General features: G+C 47.5%; 1 long non-coding RNA gene across 1 annotated transcript in view; it reads right to left on the bottom strand.

Moving 5' to 3' along the window:
* Positions 1-14,064: 14,064 nt before the first annotated feature.
* The window catches only part of LOC309373101, a 123,492-nt gene continuing 115,800 nt past the window's right edge, over positions 14,065-21,756 (bottom strand). Inside the window, exon 5 of the long non-coding RNA XR_014169781.1 lies at positions 14,065-14,101. This is a non-coding gene — a long non-coding RNA (uncharacterized lncRNA). The remainder of the gene's footprint in view (positions 14,102-21,756) is intronic.

Raw genomic sequence — 21,756 nt, 5'->3', positions numbered from 1 at the left:
TAGTATCTTGTCTCTTTCCTCTCTTGTTCTCAAACAAACCAAACAGTCTCTGGACTTGTCTTTCTTAACCGATCTTCCCAATCTGAAGGCCGTCACAATTTTGAAGTCTTTATCTTCCTCAACCCCCCAAAATTTAGAAAACAACTGCGTCAAAAATTCCTCTAGGTTGCCCTGCTCCAGCTCTGGGACGGCCCTCAGCCTAAGATTACATTCCTTACTTTTCAGCTCCACCATTGACAGGTAGGCTTGCTGTTCTCCTACCTGTCTTTTCAGAGGTCTTACTTCCCCTTTGATCTCCTCCACCTTTTTGCACGCTTGCTCAGCTTTTTGATTGGCTTCCGCAGCTAATTTGTAGTTCTCCGCCGTAGCTCCTTGCAGTTTCTCAATAGCCTGAGTATGCTGGGAAACCTGATCTGTTAACTTACTGATAGTAGATGTAGCTCTGTCAATTTTAGATGACTGATCGTCCACCTTCTTATTCAAAAGTGCCAGTTGTTCCAAAATTTGTTTCAAGACTGGATCAGTTCCTCCAGTTGCCATATCTTCTGTTGCAAGCGTTTCAACTTCTTCCTCCTGCGCCGTCAGCACAGTTGGTACCGAGGATCTGCGTTGATGAGTCAACGTTGTTTGAACAAGCTGCCCAGCTCTCTTATCTTTTTTCTTTTCTTTAGCTTCCTCAGCTAAAGCTTCCTTAGCTTTAGATGCTCTTGTTTTCCCTGAGCCACTCATTCCCCAGCTGCCTCTGTTCAAGGTCAAATAGTCTTTCAATCCATGAGAAAGGCAAGTCCAGAATGTAAACATTTAACCACAAAAAATCCCAATAAGGTACAGTTCCCAGACCTCAATGCCTCCGCAAATCCACTAGGGGGGGTTTTCATAAGAAAGAAAGTTTCTTTTCCACCATCAAAGTTCCTATTTCAACTTTTATAGTCCCCAAGTTCAAAAAGGAGGCTTTCAGATAGTTCTGTTTCAAAATAGTGCCACAAGGTAACGGAAAGGTTCCAATATCAGTATTAAAGCGATAGTGTATCCATCAATGCAACAATTTGTACTTAAGAAAAAGTTTCAGCAGCCTGACAGTACTCCTTTGCAACACTGGCAGTCCGATAGCTCGGTTATCCCCTTCAATTCCACGTCACTTCACAATAGGGGGAAGATTCCTTAGCGCAATGAACCAACAGATTTAATCCTTCAATCTTTTTAATTTCTAGGAGAACACAGTCTGTTAATGCCCCTTCATACTAATTTCAAAGTCTCTTTTGAGCGCTTCAGCCCACATCGAGCTCTTTGCTTTGCTCTGATTAGCAGGACCGGAAGGCGGACTTCCTGTTACTCGCCTCCCGTTTTCAGCCGAATTAAACGAATTTAAATCAATCTTTAGTCAATCTTTAGTACCCCTTACTCACGGGTAAATTGCAGCCAATTCCGATGATTTTCAAGAAGAAAGGTCGACGCTCATCAGCAACAGCAGCGCGGCTTCACTTCCGCGAAAAGAGCGATGAACTCACAGCGCCGCTCCCCCGTTCACGTTCCGGAGCCTCTTACGAGGTCCCTTCCTCGTTTCTGGGGGGGCTTCTGGCACCCGCCGAGTCCCACGGCCGCAGGCTCGCTCTGCCTACGGTTTATCTTAATGGGTCTCCGCTTTGCCGCAGCGGACGACCCTTTTTCGCGGAGCCCCTCTTCACACAGTAAAGAGGACCGCCATTGCCGTTTTGCGCCGCCTCCGGAAGTCTCTGTTTCTTCTTTTGGACTACTTGGATTCTGTTCCATTTTGGCAACTGCTGAAGTGGTTTTATTGTGGAAAGGGAGCACCCAAATCGATGATGAGGGCATCTTCTCAGCAGTTGCAACCCTGAATGACTGCCGCTCTGGGGCCATCTCTTTCTTTAACTGATTTTTCCCCCTTTCACATTACAAATCAGATCTGGTGATGCGACGCCATTCTGAGCGGGTGCAAAGCTAATACTGCTGTTTTCTGAATGGGCTTCTGCACTCCATTACGCAGAGCAAGGGCAAGTCTTCCCAAGGCCTTCTCAGCACCTGGGCTGCTCAGAGGTCTGCCCTGCCTGCCGACTGGCTACCGGGCAGAGTTCAAGGTGTTACCATTAGCATAGGTAAAGGTAAAGGGACCCCTGACCATTAGGTCCAGTCATGGCCGACTCGGGGGGTTGTGGTGCTCATCTCACTTTACTGGCCGAGGGAGCTGGCGTACAGCTTCCGGGTCATGTGGCCAGCAGGACTAAGCCGCTTCTGGCAAACCAGAGCAGCACAGAAATGCCGTTTACCTTCCCGCCGGAGCGGTACCTATTGATCTACTTGCACTTTGACGTGCTTTCGAACTGCTAGGTTGGCAGGAGCTGGGACTGAGCAACGGGAGCTCACCCCGTGGCGGGGATTCGAACCGCTGACCTTCTGATTGGCAAGTCCTAGGCTCTGTGGTTTAACCCACAGTGCCACCCGCGTCCCACATAAAAGTCCTTAAAAGCTTGGTGCCAGATCACCTACAAGATCAGCTTACCCCCTATGTGTCCGCTCAACCGCTTCCATCAGAGAAACTGACATTTTCATACCCCGTCTGGAAGAAGTCAATCTTTTCATGTGGCAGCATTTCCCCTTTGGAACTCCCTGCCTCTTGAGAACAAGCAGGCATCTTCACTGCTCTCTCTCTAGCACCTGCTAAAAACATTTCTGTTTAAACAAGCCTGCCCAAATTCTTAAAAAGCTGATTTGAATCTTAACCTGTTTGAGCATTTTAACTTTATGCGTGTTTTGAAAAACAATTACATTTTTTTCTCGATTTCTTGTTTTCGCAAACTGCTCTGTTCTTGTCGTTTTTCCAATCTAGCCGGGTGCTAATTTTATGAAACAAACAGATAAATGAACAAACATGCGTTCATATTCATAGACGATATGAAACCAAAGCGCACTGCAAAAAAACACCACCCTGTCTAGGCCTCCCAGAATAGCTGCCTCTCTGTTTATTCTGTGTTCATTCTGTGGCTCCCACTGCTGCGAAGACTCAGCTCCTGTCTCCGTTTGCTGCTGCTCCCCTGCGCTCCCCACAAGAGTTATTAGGGAACTGCTCAGCCCTTTAACAAATGCTGCTTCTCTTTCCCTGACTTCACAGCAGATATCAATAAGAGAGCAGCTTCCCAGGTCGCGATGAAGATGGTTAGATTGGTCTCAACTAGGGCCAGGGCCTTTTCAGTACTGGCCCCGACTTGGTGGAACACTCTGTCACAAGAGACTAGGGCCCTGCAGGACTTGACATCTTTCGGCAGGGCCTGCAAGACAGAGCTGTTCCGCCTGGCCTTGGGTTTGGACTCAGTCTGACCCTTATGTTTCCCTCCCCTTAGGGTTTTGACTTTTAAAATGAGGCTGCATTTGAAATTGCATTTTAACCTGTATTTTAAATTGGTTTGTTTTTCCCCTATTGTTTTTTTTACTGCTCTGGCCAGGGAGGGCAGAGTATAAATACAATTATTTATTATTATTATTATTATTATTATTATTATTATTATTATTATTATTATTATTATCCTATTGCTGCTTGACATGGTATTGGCAGCATCACAGCTGGGAGAAGCTTTGAAGGAGCTGAAAAAGTATTTTCCATCTCTCTCTCTCTCTCACACTCACTCTCTCCACCACTCAAACACCTGAAACTCTTTTTGTATTTGACTAGGCCTCTAACGTAAGAACCTAAGACGAACCTTTTGGATCAGGCCCAATGGGGCCACTGACCTGATCCAGCCGGCTCTTCTTCTGCTAATTCTCAGCTGTGATTTCTGCCCGGCAGGGGGTTAGACTGGATGACCCTTGGAGGTCCCTCCCAAGTTTACGGCTCCTTGAGCCCTTCGTCCGCCTGTCTGGGGCTCCAGATCTCTTGCCCGCCTGACGTGCTTCCCTGTGTCTGCCTGGGTGAGCTGAACGGCGCTTACTCCCGAGTAAGGGTGCGCTGGGCAGCCTCTTCCGTTCTGCGCCTTGGCAAATGTGCAGCTGGGTTCCCCGGGTCTCCTCCGTGGGTGTCAGCAAACTGTTTCTTCTTGCAGCTGAGCATCTGGAAGTTTCTGTTGTGGTGATGAGATTCAAATGGGCCAACACTCTGCATAGCTAATTCGGTTGATAGCTAATTTAGCTTATTTGTCACATGTGGCAAAGGAAACAGTTAACAGGCAGAAGCAAACCCTCTCTGTGCAAGCTTTGGGGGGGGGGAGAGGCTTGTGCATTTCTGGGCTGGGGTTGCCATAGAAACAGGGCCTGATCTTTCTATATCACAATCTGGAGAAGGCTGCAAACTCTGCCTCCCCCCCTTTTTTTTGCCAGGGAGGGATTGGGAATCTGCTGCAGAGCCAGGCTCAGATGGGGGGGGCTCGGTTGGGGAACCTCCCGTTCAGCACCTTCACATCAATCAAATAAATCTGGGAGGTGCGTCTTCTGAAGGTCATGGGAAACAAACCAGGGCTCATGTCTTCATTGGCAAGAAGACGCTTCCCAGAATGTCTCACCACAACAATATCTTCTTCCTTTTCTTTTTTTGCAAAATATGCCAGCATTAAATTTTCTCTTAAAAAGCCTTTTTAAAAAAGGAAAGAAGATCTGTTTTCAAATACACACACACACACACACACACACACACACACCCTGCCATAAGGGGATTCCATTGCTCAAGAAGGCCCTGGAGGAGGCTGTTCTGCATCCTCAGACTCACAAACCCCTCTGAGAACTTGGGTCCATCCTCAACATGTATTTAAAGCCCTTTCATACCACTTTTGGAGTCGTCCCTTCCCCCAAGAATCTGAGGAATGGGAGTTTGTAGGAAATGTTGGGCGATCTTTACAAGCAAGTGTTCCCCAGATTCTTAGGAGCTGTGACTCCTAAATAGGGATGAAAGGGCTTTAAATCTATGGTGCGGACGTGAGTTTGTGGCCTCTCTAGGCTTGGCAGGGCAGGGAATGCCTGAGCTTTAAATGGCACCTGGAAAATCGACTTTTGAAATCTGAAATATACTTGGAGTCGTGAGTGGATTTCATGCTCTTTATTCAGCTCATGGTGGTGAGGAGGAATGGAAGTTCCCCCAGAATGTCTGCTTTATATACATTATTTACACAATGGGCCCCACGTGATTGGCTAATTCCGGGATTCTCCTGTAGGCCAATCAGGTTGCGGATTCATTTCCACCTGGAGCTGGATTGGGTGGCTCCTGTGAACGAATCAGACTGCTGCATTCTGGATCCTATTGTTCTAGGACCAATCGGACTGCTGCATTCTGAATCCTATTGTTCTAGGACCAATCAGACTGCTGCATTCTGAATCCTATTGTTCTGGGACCAATCAGACTGCTGCGTTTTGGATCCTATTCAACTCAGTACATAACAAAATCCCAGAACCGTACAGTTTGATTTTTACCAAATTGCCTTTGTGTTGTTTGTGAGCTGCCTTTGGGGTGCCGTTTGGGGGCCAAAAGGAGACATATAAACCGGTATAAACAGAATTCAAGACCCTGGATGCCACTGGGCCGAGGTGAGGATCTGCAGCAGCACCATCTCTCCCCGAGCCCAGAGATTTCTTGTGCTCTCCTCCCTTCTCCCCCCCCCCGAGATTAAAATGGGGGGAAGCTCCCATTCTCTCTCTCTCTTTAATTGCCCAATAGAGCCATGTAAGGTGCCTTGACCCTGGGATTTATGGGAGCGTTTGGGTGATATATCACACAGGTGATGGTCCTTTATGGCTTGGCTGGGCTGTAAACTGCAAAAAATCATTTGGGGATTGTGCTGCTCACACCACTTCATCCTGAAGAGGCTTGTCAGGCTCAGAGAGCTCATGAATGTTCTGGAGAAATCTCACCTTTCCCTCCAGCCCTCGATCGGGGAGGCTTCGGGGAGAGGCGATCCGTCACACTCCCAGCCTTTGTCAGGGTCTCCATTCTGCCACAAGTGTATGGCTATTATTGACGTCTTTTAACAGGGGTGGGGCATCTCTCAAGGGATGGAGTCCCAGCCTCAAATCTAAACCCACTGCCTTGCCTTTTCATGGAAATCTGGGGTCTCTCAGGACTTCAACACCACCAGCATTTTCCTCTGGAATTTCCATCTCTTAGACTCACACAACCGTAGAATTGGAGAGTTGAGGGGTCCCCAACGCTCATCTAGTCCAGTGTTTCCCAACCCTTTCCTTCCTGTGGCCCCCCATGGGCATAGCCAAGGGAGGCAGGGGGGCAGCTGCACCCCCCAAATAAGTTAAAATCTATACAAATATGAGGTTCTGCCTTCCCCAACAAAAGCCTGCTCCCCTAACCAAAATCCTGCCTGTACACATGTCCCCATCCTTGACTTACCGGTAGAAAGGTAGCTATTTAAATGTTTTGTTTGTAAATAGAACATGTTTTAGTTATATATTTTTATAATTTATACCAAATACAATTACATAAAATAATAGGAACGTAATGAAATATTGTTGAAGCAGAAAAACATAGATTCATGGAAGGGGACCACCAAGGCTCCTCTTTCTAGTCCAGCCCCTGCAATGCTGGAATCCCAGCTCAAGCATCCCTGACAGGGGGCCATGTGGGGATGTTCAGGGATGCAGGAGAGGATATATTGTTGGATTATAGCCTTTCCAACTTGTGTTAACAAGTTCTCAATTTAGCATAGTAACATTCCCCTTTTAAAACTTGCAATGGATGCGTTTGCTCAGGCTCGCCAAAGCCTCTATAATAACTGTTCTGGTATTTCCCCCTTATTCCCCCATAAAAGATAAGACACAACACAGTCTTCTATAAAAGTATAAAAAAGAGTTTACTCACTCACATTCTGTTCACAATCAAATCCTAGAAGGCAGACTTAGCTTAGAAAAGTATCATACACCTGGAAACTATCTCATAAGAAGACAGTCCCTTTGCCCTCTCTTTGGCTAAGCAGATGTTGCTTCTTCAATGCATGTGGTGAAAGAGAGAGAGATGGCTGCCCTGCCCTGTGCTTTGGTCGTTACCTGCACAGGTGAGGCCACACCCACCTCTAGTCACATGCAGAGGAAGTCTCTCCCAGCCCAGAAGGAAACAGGAGGTTGACCTGCTGGCTGGACAAACATTCCTCCCCATGTGTAAACATGTTCACTCGAGGAATGTTGTACTTGACTGCTCTTCTGTTTCACATCCCACAGGGCATCCAACCCCTGTTTAGAAACCTCCAAGGAAGGAGAGTGAAGAACTTCCTGAGGGAGATTCATCTTCCATGTGTTATAAAAAGTAAGCAACACTTCTTTGACTCCAGTTATTTGACACAGAGGAGGAAACCTACAGATACAGTCCAAAAGGCGCACAGGGAGTTCTCTATATATGGGAGAATTTTAAAAATCAAATGGTCCTCACTGAACTGGCACAAGAAGATCTTGTCATCCGGAGGAGCCCAGGCTGCCTAGATAAAATCCTATAGCCCCCCCCCCCCCGGCACCCTTACCTGGGAGTAAGGCCCACTGAACTCAGTGCAGCCTTCTTCTGAGTAGACAGTTATTTACTGACTCCCGGTGGAGTACAGGGTCAAGTTTAAGGTGCTGGTTTTGACCTTTAAAGCCCTATGCGGCCTAGGACCCTCGTACCTACGGGACCGCCTCTCCTGGATTGTCCCAAGGAGGACCTTAAGGTCCACAAATAACAACACTTTGGAGGTCCCAAGTCACAAGGTGGTTAGATTGGTCTAAACTAGGGCCAGGGCCTTACGCTTTCCATTTTTAAGTTCGGAATAGAGCAGTTGCTTTGGAAGACAAGAATCAGGCATCTGCACAACATGACCAGTCCAACAAAGTTGATGTTGAAGAATCATTGCTTCCACACTGTTGATCTTTGCTTCTTCCAGTGCACTGGTGTGCATTAGGCCCTGGTGGGCTGCCCCCCTTCGCTGCTTGGGATTGGCCAAGAGGATCGCCAGCTGATCAGGATATTTTTAAAAACACAACTGTCCCTCCTCCACTTCTCACTTCCCTCTGTGCTCCACTAGCCTCACGCTGTGCCCCCTCATTTATGAGATTTCCACCTGTGGCCCCCTTGGAATATCCTGGGGGGGCCCCCGTTGGGGAACACTGATCTAATCCACCCTCTTGCAATGCAGAAATCATGATTAGAAAAAGTCCTGGCAGATGACCACCCAGCCATCCATTCTCTCCACTTCCATTATTATCTATGCGTGTGAAGAATTTCTACGCCACCTTTTCACTAAAGTCTCGAGTCGGTGTGTACATTATTTTCTAATGCAACGGATGAAATTGAAAAATGATAAACTGTTATTATCATTGATTCAGTCCATTTATGCACTGCTTCATATTTCAAAAATAAACTTCTAAGTGGTTTTGAAATCCCAACAAAAAGTAATTGATATAAGAAATGTGGTACAAATTGTGCATTCAGAAGCAGACATTGCTCTTATTACTAAAGGGTCTAGATAATCTGCTTCTTCCAAGAATGCTGGGAGTTGCGCTGCCAACATCCTCTTTGTCACCCAGAAAGAGGGCACCCGACACCATTATTATTATTATTAATTTCAATTTCTATACCACTTTTCATCTGAGGATCATAGGGCAGTTCATAATATCAAAACACAAAAATACATACCATAACAAGAAATAAAGTAATTCCCCCTCCCATTCTAAAAGGCCATAGATGGTTTCATTTGCCAAATGCCTGGGAGATGAGGGAGTATGATGTTGTCTGGTGCCCAAAGATGGGTAGTGAAGGTGCAAGGCGAGGCTCCTTGGGGAGAGCATCCCACAGATGGGGAGCCACTGCAGAGAAGGCCCCGTTTTCGTGCTGCCACCCCCTGGGGAAGAGGCACACGAAGGAGGGCCTCAGAGGATGATCTCAGGGTCCGGGGAGGTTCATATGGGAAGAGGCAGTCCTTGAGGTATTGCGGTCCTGATCCATTTAAGACTTTAGAAGTCAAAACCAGCACTTTGAATTGGGCCTGGAAGCTAATCGGCATCCAGTGCAGTTGGACCAGGATTGGCGCCATGTGCTCAAACCATCTTGCCCCGGTGAGCATCCTGGCTGCCAAATTCTGCCCCAGATGAAACTTCCTCATAGATGTTAAACAGCATGGGGGGATACAATTGCACCCTGAGGAACGCCACATTGAAGTCTCTGTGGGGCTGAAGAAGACTCCCCAAGCATCGCCCTCTGGAAACAACCATCCAAGGAGGACTGGAACCACCGCAGGCAGCAGCAAGGATGCTCTCAGCCCAGAGGTGGGAAGAAGGAAAAGTACCGGCCAGAGAAGAGCAGACCAAGCGTGATTGCCAAAATGGCAAGATGGACGGGAAAGATCAGAAGCCAGGAAGACCAAGTATTTGTGCTTTGTGCATTAGTGTACAGACACTGAAGTCCATTAATCATTCCCCCGTGTCTCTTATTTAAGGATTTTTTTCCTCCCACCACTAGGTCTGCGTGCTGTTTGCTCCATTTGGTCTATGACATTTGGATGATCATCTTCATCAATTGATAGACTCCTACCTTCAGGAGCACTGTCTCCCTCCCCCACATTAGTCAGTTTAAAGCCCTCCTGATGAGGTTTCTGAGTTTTTTGGCAAAAACATTCCTCCCAACCGTTGTGAGGTGCAGCCCATCGCTTGCCAGAAGTCCATCTTCAAGAAACTGCAGTCCGTGATCTAAGAATCCAAACCATTCCTGTTTACACCATTTGCGAAGCCAGCTGTTCACTTCCACTATTTTTCCCTCTCTCCCTGGGCCACGTCGTTCAACTGGGAGGACAGATGAGATGACAATTTGTGCATTTAATTGCTTCAATTTCCTGCCCAGAGCCTCGTAGTCTCTTTTGATCTTCTGGAGGCTATTGCTTGCAGTGTCATTGGTTCCCACATGAACCAAGAGGAAGGGGTATTTGTCAGTGGGTTTTATGATTCCTTGCAGTCGTTCAGTTACATCTTGGATCTTAGCCCCGGGGAGACAGCACACTTCCCGAGACATCTTGTCAGGCCCACAGATCACTGCTTCTGTTCCCCTCAGTAGGGAATCCCCTATCACCACTACACGCCTCCTCTTAGGATGCTGGACTAGATGGGCCATGGGCCTGATCCACCAGGCTCACCTCATGCTCTTACTCACTTCTGGAAACACACAAGACACCTCCTCTGGATAGTTGATGTTGTGACCTTCAGACACTCAGAGTTTATTTTAAAAAATAATATAAAAATCCTGTAAGTTTCTAAACCCTCTTTCTTGCTGCTCTTTTAGTTTTAGCTTGTTCTATTGATTTTAATGTTCAATTGATGGATGATTTTAAGCTGCCTTGATGTTATTGAATTTTGATGCTTTCCATCTGAAAGCTAGCACAGGACTATTACAGACAGTGCGGTCCTGGACACAGGCTCCCCGTCCCCAGCCAGGCTTACTCCCAGGTAAGTGCATAGAGGATTGAAGAAGATTCGGGGCAGAGACGTGAGGTGGACTTCAGGGGGCAGCCTCTCCTCTCCTATGAGCACAGAAGGGAGCTTTGGGCGCCTGCAAACAGCCGCCTCCCGAACGCCAAATTAAATGTGTTGGATGATACCAATATTGATCTTCCTTACAACCTTATTTTGGAAGAAGACTATTAAACGAGGATATTACAGGAGGGTTGCAAAGTTATGCATGTTGTGGCGAAAGCAGGGCCGTTTTTCTCCCTCTCTCCTAACACAAGGAATAATATGAGACTGCAGAGTCAAGCTACAGAGCTCGCTTGCCCAGCAGGCAGGGAGAGCTGCCAACTGGGGCGGCTTCAGAAGAGGATCGGACAAATTCATGGATGAGGAGAGGACAACCGGTGGCTTCTAGCCACAAGGGCCATGCTCCACAGCTGGAGCCAGCAGTGCTTCTGAAGTCCAGCTGCCGGAATCGGCAAGCCCTTCAGCGTGATGTGGCCCAAATCTCGGACAACGTCTTCTGGCTCCAAAATCCCGCATCACAAGGATCCTAATTGCTAAAAATTGGAAAAAAGAAACTGTGCCAACAAAAAAGGAATGGCAAGAGAAACTGTTAGAGTATATTGAACTGGCTAGATTGACAGAGGCAATTAGAGATCACACTAGACAAGCTTCAAAAAGCATGGGGGGAAAGCAGAGAATACTTCACAAAACAGTGCCCTAAATTACATACCTGGACTTGTTTCGGTCAATGTCTGCCGGAGACTTTGCAGATATTTAAGTTATAATTAGAAAAATCTTAATAATTATTCATAAAGGAAACAGCTTATAAGAAGTAAATAAGGAGGCCAGATACAGGATGAAGGAAGTCTTTTATTGGGTTGTTTGTATTGTTGTATGTTATGCTTATTGTATGTTATGCTCACATTTAATGAGGGTGGATTTCTGTATTGGGGGGGGGTTGGCGGGGTTATGTTATGTTGTAAATAAAATTTCTAATAAGGGGGGGGGGATCCCACATCAGTTACGAGACCCCCACCAGACCATGGCCCCGAAAAAGGGCTTCCTTTCAGGGCGGGATCTCAGCCCAAAAGAGCGCAAGAGCAAGGTGCTTCAAATGGCCACTGGGCTCTCGCAAGAGAAAACAGGATGTCCCAGTTATCCCAGTGCAGTTGATGGGAATGAGACTGCCGGAGTGGAGAGGGTGGCCCTTTTGCTTGAAACATGCTTGGGAGTTTCCCCCAGGTATCTTGACCTCAACTCAGCCAGGGTCATCCCATGGAGATCTGGGACACACAGAAGGAACAGGCTTCTTCACACAGCACTCAGTTCCACTGGCTCCTAGCTGTAAGACCTGTCTCCTGCCTCCAGGATCAGAGGCTGTGGAAGCCCAGTTCACCCTTTCTGCTGGTGTGGGAACCACATAAACACGTGAAGCAGTAAAATGGAAGGGGCTGGACTCTCCTCCATGGGAGGCTTTTAAATAATGTTTGGATGGCCGGCTCTCAGCCATTCTTGAGCTGTGATTCCTGCATTGCAGGGGGGTGGACTAGAAGATCTTTAGGGTCCCTTCCAACTCCACTTTCCCATGATTCTACTGAACTTGTATTTTGAGGCTGCACTTAAAAAACAACCCAGAGTCTTAAAGAGTTCCACCACTTGCCTTCTTGAACATTTTTTTTATTTGTGCTTGTTCTCCAAATAAAATAAAAAACAAGTCAGATTCTGCTCCTCTTTATACCCATAAATGTAGATTTCCTCTCACCTTCCCCTGAAGATGCTCTAGTATTTTATGTTCACAGTGCAAGCAGGACATGACTCTTTGCCTGAAGCCAGACATCTGCTTCCTCCCTCTAACTGCCCCCCCAACCGCCTTGCAAAGCCTTTTCTGTGTCCAAGAACCTGGTCATCTGTCTTTGCGGTGGGGTGGGGGGCTCACTGACTTCACAGACTTCTCCCCCCCCCTCCCCGTCCCTCTGCCCACCTGCTGCCAACATGTTTTTTCTGTGTTCAGGGGAAAAAGGTCTCTTTTCAGAATCTGTTTCTGCAGCTCCTGCCTTGGACGAGACAGAACATTTGCTGTGCGGCCTGATGGTCTTCCAGCCCATATTTTTTCTTCCTGCCTGCAAAGCTTGTTATTATGATTATTTCATATAAAACGCCTTTGAACCTAACTGGACTCTGATGAATTCTTCATGGCCTGAGCGGACGCAGCCGGCGGACGGAGGCCAGACTAGCAAAGGACAGCAAAGTCTGTTTCATCTCTCTCTCTCTGCAGCGAGGAGGACTGGCAAATGATGTGCTGCTTCCAGAGTTTCCTCTTTCATTGGGGAACTGGTCCTTCCAGTCCGTGGTGCTTTCTGGGCAACCGCAGAACAGGGACTGCTTTGCACCTGCAGGCTATTATCCAACCAAAGACACATGTGTCTCTTTGGCAAGGAAACAGACGAACCCTCGGCCCTGCTCAGCTCTTGTCCAGATGACTTCAGCCTTCTCCTCGCCTCTCTCCAGAACTCTCCCTCATTTGCCTCTTTTGCTGCTCTAATCACGTCACCCTCCTTCGCTTTTGCAGGAAGCCAAACAGAATACTCAGCTTCACTTTTCTGGCTGGCAATGCCGGATTGCTTAAAGCTGAACCAAAGCTGCGCACAATTTCCAAAAACTTTTTTGTTGGTGCTGAAAATGTCTCAACTGTTCAGCCTCTTCCCAAAAATATGTGTCCTCGTGGAAGTGCTGTCCCTTGCAGAGAGAGAACATCTAGAGCTGTGGTTCCCAGCATGGGGCACATGCCCCAAAGGGGGCAATTTGATTTTTAAGGGGGGCAATTTGAGAATAATGGCCTTTTAGGCTTCCTCCAAGTGAATAGGAGTTCACTTTTTGAATAATAAGAATTATATGTCATGGGGGGTGGGGGAAATCAGGATTTTAGAGATGCTTAGGTGGGGCATGGCCAAAAAAGGTTGAGAACCACTGATCTAGAGTTAGAGAATTATAGAATCATAGAATTGATGGTTTTGAGTTCTGGTGCTGGAGGTGACTCTTGAGAGTCCCATGGACTGCAAGAAGATCAAACGTATCCATTTTGAAGGAAATCAGCCCTGAGTGCTCACTGGAAGGACAGATCCTGAAGCTGAGGCTCCAAGACTTTGGCCACCTCATGAGAAGAGAAGACTCCCTGGAAAAGACCCTGATGTTGGGAAAGATGGAGGGCACAAGGAGAAGGGGACAACAGAGGACGAGATGGTTGGACAGTGTTCTCGAAGCTACCAGCATGAGTTTGACCAAACTGCGGGAGGCAGTGGAAAACAGGAGTGCCTGCCGTGCTCTGGTCCATGGGGTCACAAAGAGTTGGACACGACTAAAGAACAACAAGAAGTATTCTAGAGTTGGAAGGTACCTCAAAGGACATCTAGTCCAGCCCCTGCAATTCAGGGATCTCAACTAAAGCATCTATGGCAGCTGAATATCCAACCTCTGCTTAGAAACCTCCAAGGAAGGAGAGTCCACCACCTCCTGAGGGAGACCATTCCACTGTCTTAACAGTTCTCACTAACAGAATGTTTTCCCTGCTGTCTAGTCGGAATCTCCTTTCTTGTAACTTGAAGCCATTGGTTGTGTCCTCCCCTCCAAAGCAGGAGAAAACAAGCTTCTTCCCTCTTTCATGTGACAGCCCTTGAGATATTTGAAGGTGGCTCTCCTATCTCCTCTCTGTCTGTCAAACAGCTCATACCATCGTTGGAATGTTCTTCCCAATGTTTAGTCAGAATCTCCACAATCGTGATCCCATCAGGCCTCTTCCAAGGGAACAGCAGCTCATTTTGTGACATTCATTGTCTGGGAAGTTTTGATTCCCCAACACGTCTCTGTATGCCTTTCACAATCCCACTGACTTCTCAGTGGTATTGTGATTAATTAATGTAGATAAAGGGCTTATGGGCAGCACATCCACAGTGCCATTATCTGTTTTATTGTGGCTGCTCTCATCTGATCTGAATTATATGGCTTTCTTTATTGGAGTACATGATGCACGATTTGGAGCCATTTATAGACAATGATCTGGAAGGGATGTGCAACACTGATTGGGCTCTGCAGCGCAAGGAAAACCAAAAACCCACTTTCCCACAAGCAGGAATGCCTACAGAAAGAAGAAAGGGAGAAGGTTCTAGGGGTCCATTTCCCTTAGACAATCCAGCACTCCTCTCTCCTGAATGGTTTTGTTTTTTGTAGGGTAAGAATGACCCATTCTAGTTCTGAAACCTCCCCCCCTCCTCCTCCTTCGATCCCTCATAGCTGAGTAAGATTGTCTTCCATGAACATGGTTTTGACAGTGAGTCCGTAAGTGACTGTGGAGGCCAATTCTGGATCCACACGTCCTTCCACAGTGGGGACATTGGTTTCCGGGCGGGAGTTGATCACAGTGTGGATTTGCCAAGTGTGCCTTCCTCTTAGCACATTTCTCCCTTGCGTTCTGAGTTTGAGTGTCTTCAAAGCCCATGACACCTTTGGTAAAGGCTGTTCTCCAACTGCAGTGCTCGCAGGCCAGTGTTTCCCAGTTGTCAGTGTTTATACTTCTTTTTTTTAGATTTGCCTTGAGAGCATCTTTGAATCTCTTTTGTTGACCACCAGCATTACGCTTTCCATTTTAAAATTCGGGATAGAGTAGTTGCTGTAGAAGACATCAAGCATCCACCAAACATGACCACTGTAAGGTGAGAAAGGAGGCTGGACTAGATCTCCTCCCTTCAGTTTGACCCATAAGAACACAAGAAGAGCATCTGCTGGGCAAAGCCATTGGTCCGCCTAGTCCAGCCTTCTCTTCTCAATGAGAAGATGCCACAAAGGGAAAACTGCAGGCAGGATTCAAGCTCAAGAGCCCTCTCCCTTCCTGCTCTTTCCAAAACTTGTATTCAGAAGCATTGCTGCCTCCAACCGTGGAAGCAGAGGAAGAGCACCACCATCTTGGCTAGAGGCCACCAAAAGCCTTTTCCCCCTCCATGAATTTGCCTAATCCTCTTCTAAACCCATCTAAGTTGGTGCCCATCACTGTCTCCTGTGGGTAGCAGGGGCGGAGGAAGGGGGGCAGTAGAGGCGGGCCACCCCGGGTGTCACCACTGAGGGGGGTGACAAAATGCCGGGCGGCACTCACCGTGGGGCCTGCAGCACGCTCAAGTCACGTGTCTCTCCTGGGAGTGTCGCAGTGGTAGGGGTGCTCACATGCTCCACACTGCCCCAAACAGTCCGCCCACCATCTCCTCCTCAGCTGTAGGGTGGCTGAGTGGGAGGAGGCAGGCAGACTCCTCGGAGGTCCCACGGAGTGTCCTGCCCCAGCTCACCCTGCCCCATGGGTGGCTGGCCCCACCCCCTCAGGTGACTGTACACCCATGTACAGCCCACATCTTCAGCGCCTGCATGGGCTGCGTGTTGGGAGCACCTTCTCTGACCTTCCAATCACACGAACAGCAGCGCGGCATTCCCAAGGAATAGGTGCAGTGAACCCACATTTGCTGTTGTGAGCCCCTCAAAAGCAGCAGAGAAACGGAAACCATACTGTGGAGGTTTTGTTGCCTACCTAATTTTATTTCTACTGATTAAACAAATAAAAGAGCATAACAAACATGTATGAGAGAGTCAGCTCTCTCATGCTGCCATCTTGTCTCTAGACAGATGCAATTCTGGGCTGCATCAATAGGAGTATAGCATCTAGATCAAGGGAAGTAATAGTGCCACTGTATTCTGTTCTGGTCAGACCTCACCTGGAGTACTGTGTCCAGTTCTGGGCACCACAGTTCAAGAGGACACTGACAAACTGGAACGTGTCCAGAGGAGGGCAACCAAAATGGTCAAAGGCCTGGAAACGATGCCTTATGAGGAACGGCTAAGGGAGCTGGGCATGTTTAGCCTGGAGAAGAGGAGGTTAAGGGGTGATATGATAGCCATGTTCAAATATATAAAAGGATGTCACATAGAGGAGGGAGAAAGGTTGTTTTCTGCTGCTCCAGAGAAGCGGACACGGAGCAATGGATCCAAACTACAAGAAAGAAGATTCCACCTAAACATTAGGAAGAACTTCCTGACAGTAAGAGCTGTTTGACAGTGGAATTTGCTGCCAAGGAGTGTGGTAGAGTCTCCTTTTGGACTCGATGGCCCTTGTGGTATCTTCCAACTCTATGATTCTATGATTCTATGATTCTAGATCAAAGAGAAAACAACACAGTACTGAGGACGGAAGTCTGGAAGAGTAGTTCCGCCCCCTCCAGACAGAAAGTAAAACAAACATGATCTGGTGATCTTTGCAATGGGAGGGATGAAAATACTGACATCAGGTGACTGGCCCCACCCTTGCGCACAGGGCACATGCGCCGCCCCAGGTGCCCGATTGGCTGGCTCCGCCACTGGTGGGAGGGAGTTCCATGGCTCAACTATGTGCCATGTGGCGAAGGACTTTTTTTTATCTGTTCTGACTCTTCCAACATTCAGTTCCACTGGACATCTATGAGTTCTCGTGTAATGAGAGAGAGAGTAACACTTTTCTCTATCCACTTTCTCCACAAAACGTGTGATTTTATAAATTTCTATCATCACTGCAAATGGTGACAGCAACCACGAAATTAAAAGACACCTGCTTCTTGGGAGAAAAGCAATGACAAACCTAGACAGCATCTTAAAAAGCAGAGACATCACCTTGCCAACAAAGGTCCGTATAGTTAAAGCCCTGGTTTTCCCAGGATTGATGTATGGAAGTGAGAGCTGGACCATAAAGAAGGCTGATCACCGAAGAATGGATGCTTTTGAATTCTGGTCTGGAGGAGACTCTTGAGAGTCCCATGGACTGCAGGAAGTCTCAAACCTCTCCATTCTGAAGAAAATCAGCCCTGAGTGCTCACTGGAAGGACAGGTCGTGAAGTTGAGGCTCCAATACTTTGGCCACATCAGGAGAAGAGAAGACTCCCTGGAAAAGACCCTGATGTTGGGAAAGATGGAGGGCAGAAGGAGAAGGAGGACGGAGGACGAAATGATGGGACAGTGTTCTCGAAGCTATCAGCATGAGTTTGACCAAACTGCGGGAGGCAGCGGAAGACAGGAGTGCCTGGCGTGCTCTGGTCCATGGGGTCACAAAGAGGCGGACACGACTAAACGACTAAACAACAACAAAATCAGGTAACCTCTTACGTTCTTACAAAAACTGTCGGCTCCATAGTTCAGGAAAAGCAAAATGATTTCTAAACAAGGGAAAGGGGACACATTTTCTTTCTGGTGTAGTGCCGCTGGAAACTGGTGAAGTAAGAATCCAAATCCAAAGGAATCCAAAGGAATCCAAATGAAGTAAGGAATCCAAATCTGCCTTGTCCAAATCTGCAGGGCTCTGGGTCACATTTTCTTTCCTCTCCAGGCTTGCTGGGTAGGTCTAAGGCAGGTATGGCCAAACCTGGCCCTCCAGATGTTTCGGGACTACAGCTCCCATCATCCCTAGCTAACAGGACCAGTGGTCCGGGATGATGGGAATTGTAGTCCCAGAACATCTGGAGGGCCAAATTAGGGGAAATGTGAAACACAGCAATGGATTCCTTTCAGGACCAGCCTGGAACGAGAACTCAGGAGCAGCTCAGAGAAGCTGTAATTCCTTCCTTGCAGGGGGTTGGACTAGATGACCCTCGGGTCCCTTCCAGCTCTATGGTTCTGTGATTCTCTAAGTGAATGAGCCTCCCTGAGAGGTTCCCAAAAGTCACGCGCAGCCCAAATCTTGGCAACATCTGGAGTCTGCTGGTAGCCTGCTAAAGTTTGATTTAAATTTGCAGCTCACACACGTGCCTCTCTTTACAGTAAATAAAAGGCCTTCAATAAGATCGGCAGCCATCTCCTTTGGAGATCCAGAAAGATAGAGGTAATTAAAAGAGCGGAAGGAGGTACATTCATGCCTCGTTATCTTTTAGTTGTTAAAAAGCCGTGATTAAATAAAGTTGATGGAAGCTGCCAGTAAGACAGATTATCTTGCTCAAAAGGGCTCCATCATTTTTTATTTTATTTTCTAATTTCTCCATAGAACTGATCAGAACAAGACTCTGCATTTAATGGTCCAAATTAGAGGCTAATGAGCACTACAGAAGCAATATCCACCCATCTCCCTCTATGCAGATACTTTAAGCCGCTAAGCGAGAGGAAAGGAGGAAGGCGGCAGGTCTGCTTCCTCCTCCAGAGGCCAGAGGTCCCCACCTCCATCCATGCTACGTTCACACAAGCCAGGTCACGGTACATGGTGCATGCAGAGAAGAGCAGAATGGGACCAAAGGGGCATCTAATCCAACCCCCTGCAATGGAGGGATCACACCTGGAAGTGGCAGCTGGGTGTGGCAACCCACACTTCTGACATTTGTCCCCTGTAAAAGACCCTGGCTAGCTCTTTGCTTCACCTCCGTTGCCCGCTGATGAAGAGGAGGACTCCAACTCCTGCTCCCTGACAAATGCCTTTGTTTACCAAGGCAGGAGCAGGAGCAGATAGGCGGGGGCCTGGGGCCTGGAGCTTATTGAGTATGTGGGGCAGGAGATCACTCATTTGCTTGCAAGGAGAAGAACAAGAGTCCCTGGCAACACTGGCAACTGGAGCTCCTCAGGGTTCAGCTGTGAGAAGAAGGCAGAGTTGGTGGCTGTCAAATCTGTGGTTTGCACAGATCTTAGAATTGTCAAGTTGGAAAGTCCAACCCCTGTGACGAAGGAGTCATGACTAGATAATCCATACAACCTCTGTTTAAGAACCTCCAAGGCAGGAGAGTCCACTACCTTCCAAGGGAGTCCATTCTGCTTCTACCCACAGAAAGTTCTTCCTAAGGTTTAATTGGACTCTCCTTTCTTGTAATTTGATTGCATTGATTTAGGTCCTCCCCTCTGGAGCAGCAGAAAACAAGCTTGCTCCCATCTCCGACAGCAGGCGTTCTCTCTCTCTCTCCCTCCCTCCTTCTCTCTGGCTTCCTTTGTGGAGGAATCCAAGAAATTGGAAGTCCTCCTAGTTGCTCTCCTCATCCATATGATATGATACGATCATCTTTATTGTCATTGTCCCATACAGAACAACAAAATTGAAAAAATCTACATTGGACATTCAAAAACCAACAAGCCTGCTATCCCAGCTATCCCAGCCTGGTTAGCCCCCTAAAAACTCTGATACCCCATAATTAAATACAATATACTCCCATAGAGACTACCTTACACTGCGTTTAAAACCAAAATCACATTTGGATAGAAACTGTTTCTCAGGCAGCTAGTCCTAGTCTTTATAACCCTGTACCTTCTTCCAGAAGGCAGAAGCTGAAATAGATCATTTCCGGTGCGCACTATCCTGCGCTATCTCTGCAGCTTTCTTATGGCACCTGGAAGTGCAGATTTGATCCAAGGTGGGAAGAGGCTGTGGCTAGGAGCCATCAGTAGCCCTCTCCTCCTGCAGGGATTTTTGCCATCCCATTTTAAAGCCATCAAGGTTGGGGCTCAGCACTGCCTCCCGCGAGAATAAGTCCCATTGTTTATCAATGTGTGGTTTTGTCCCACTATTCTTGAAGGAAGGAAGAACGAATAGATAGAGTGGAATCTGCCCAGACTGATCTTTCTCAGTTTCTCATTTTTCCCCATCTTCAATTCTCTACATTCTCATTGGCTGGTCACCGTGCCAATGAGAAAACACCACAGGATGTGAGTTCTTACTTCTCCATGGGACCTCTTGGGAAGAGAAAATTTGCATGGACATAATTCACCTTTGCAAACCAGCCCTATGAAATTTCCAGAACACTCAGACGTGTGATCTTTCAAATCAAATTGGTTAGCTTCTAAGAGTGGTAATAAGAACATAAGGGTGTATGAAGAGCCTACTGGATCAGGCCCATCTAGTCCAGTGGCCAACCAGATGCCAGTGAGAAACCCATGAACAGGATCCGATCACTACATCAACTCTCCCCTCCTGTGATTTCCAGGACCTGGCATTCAGGAGCATTGCTGCATCTGAGCAGGGATGCAGATCACAGCTATTGATAGACCTTTCCATGAATTTCTCCAATCCTCTTCAAAGCCATCCGCTGCCTCCTCTGGTAGCGAGTGTCATGGATTAAACAAGCGCTGCATGAAAAAGTCCTTGCCACCAAACTTCTTTCCGCCTTAAAACTCCCTTCCTTCTTCACATGCTCAGGCGCTGCCTGGTTTTCCACAGCTGTGGAGCAATTTCCTGGTTCCCCCCAGAGTTAAGGGTAGAGGTCATGATGGGACAGATAAGGCCCTCTGGCAGAGTTTTCTGGAGAAATTGTGTCGCATCTCCCTCCAACAAGTCCCCAGGGTGCCCCAAGACACAAATATTATTTTTGTCTGACTTGTTTTTCAGTTCATTAAGCTTCTCTTCCAGCTCACTCATTTTTTGTTGTCGTTTGGAGGCGAAAAACAAAACATGCAGAAGGATTTCAGACTTAAATTCCTTCATTTGCTGTGTTCCTTAATCCCGGTCGGTCTCTAGAGGTGGAGTCCTAGACACTCTTTCATGGAAGCAGTTTGTCTTGCCACATTTTCTGCAATCAGCTTCCTCTAATGCAGCACATTTTTGTACACAATTTTCACTGAGCCAATTATGCCCACTCTCCCCTCACCTTCCACACATTCCCCCACTTTCTATGTTTTTATATGGAGAAATACATCCCAAGATTCAGAAATGTGAGACACACACCTTGGGGCCTTTGAGATGTGCCCTTGCCCCCCTCCCCCCCCCCCAGGGGAACCCGATCCTGGCTGCTGAATCGGAGGAAATGTCTGTCAGGTTTTCTCCGGATTGACATTTGCTCTGATTTATTGTGATAATAATAATTTATTACTTATACCTAGCCCATTTGGCCGGGTCTCCCCAGCCACTCTGGGCAGCTTCCAACAGGATATTAAAAACACAATAAAAGATCAAACATTTAAAACTTCCCTAGACAGGGACAAAGGGGAAACTGCTCAGATTCATGCTTTCTAGACACGGGACAAGTGCAAGTCTGTTACGTCCCATTTGGACTACTGTAACATGCGGGTGGCGCTGTGGGTTAAACCACAGAGCCTAGGACTTGCCACTCAGAAGGTCAGCGGCTCGAATCCCCTTGACGGGGTGAGCTCCCGTTGCTTGGTTTCCGCTCCTGCCAACCTAGCAGTACGAAAGCACATCAAAGTTCAAGTAGATAAATAGGTACCACTCCGGCGGGAAGGTAAACGGCGTTTCCGTGCGCTGCTCTGGTTCGCCAGAAGCGGCTTAGTCCTGCTGGCCACATGACCCAGAAGCTGTATGCCAGCTCCCTTGGCCAATAAAGCGAGATGAGCGCTGCAACGAGTCGGCCACGACTGGACCTA

The sequence above is a fragment of the Podarcis melisellensis genome, assembly GCF_964234715.1.
Source record: "Podarcis melisellensis genome assembly, chromosome: 1".
Taxonomy (NCBI): Eukaryota; Metazoa; Chordata; class Lepidosauria; order Squamata; family Lacertidae; genus Podarcis; species Podarcis melisellensis.
This window is presented reverse-complemented; position numbering and strand designations above follow the sequence as displayed.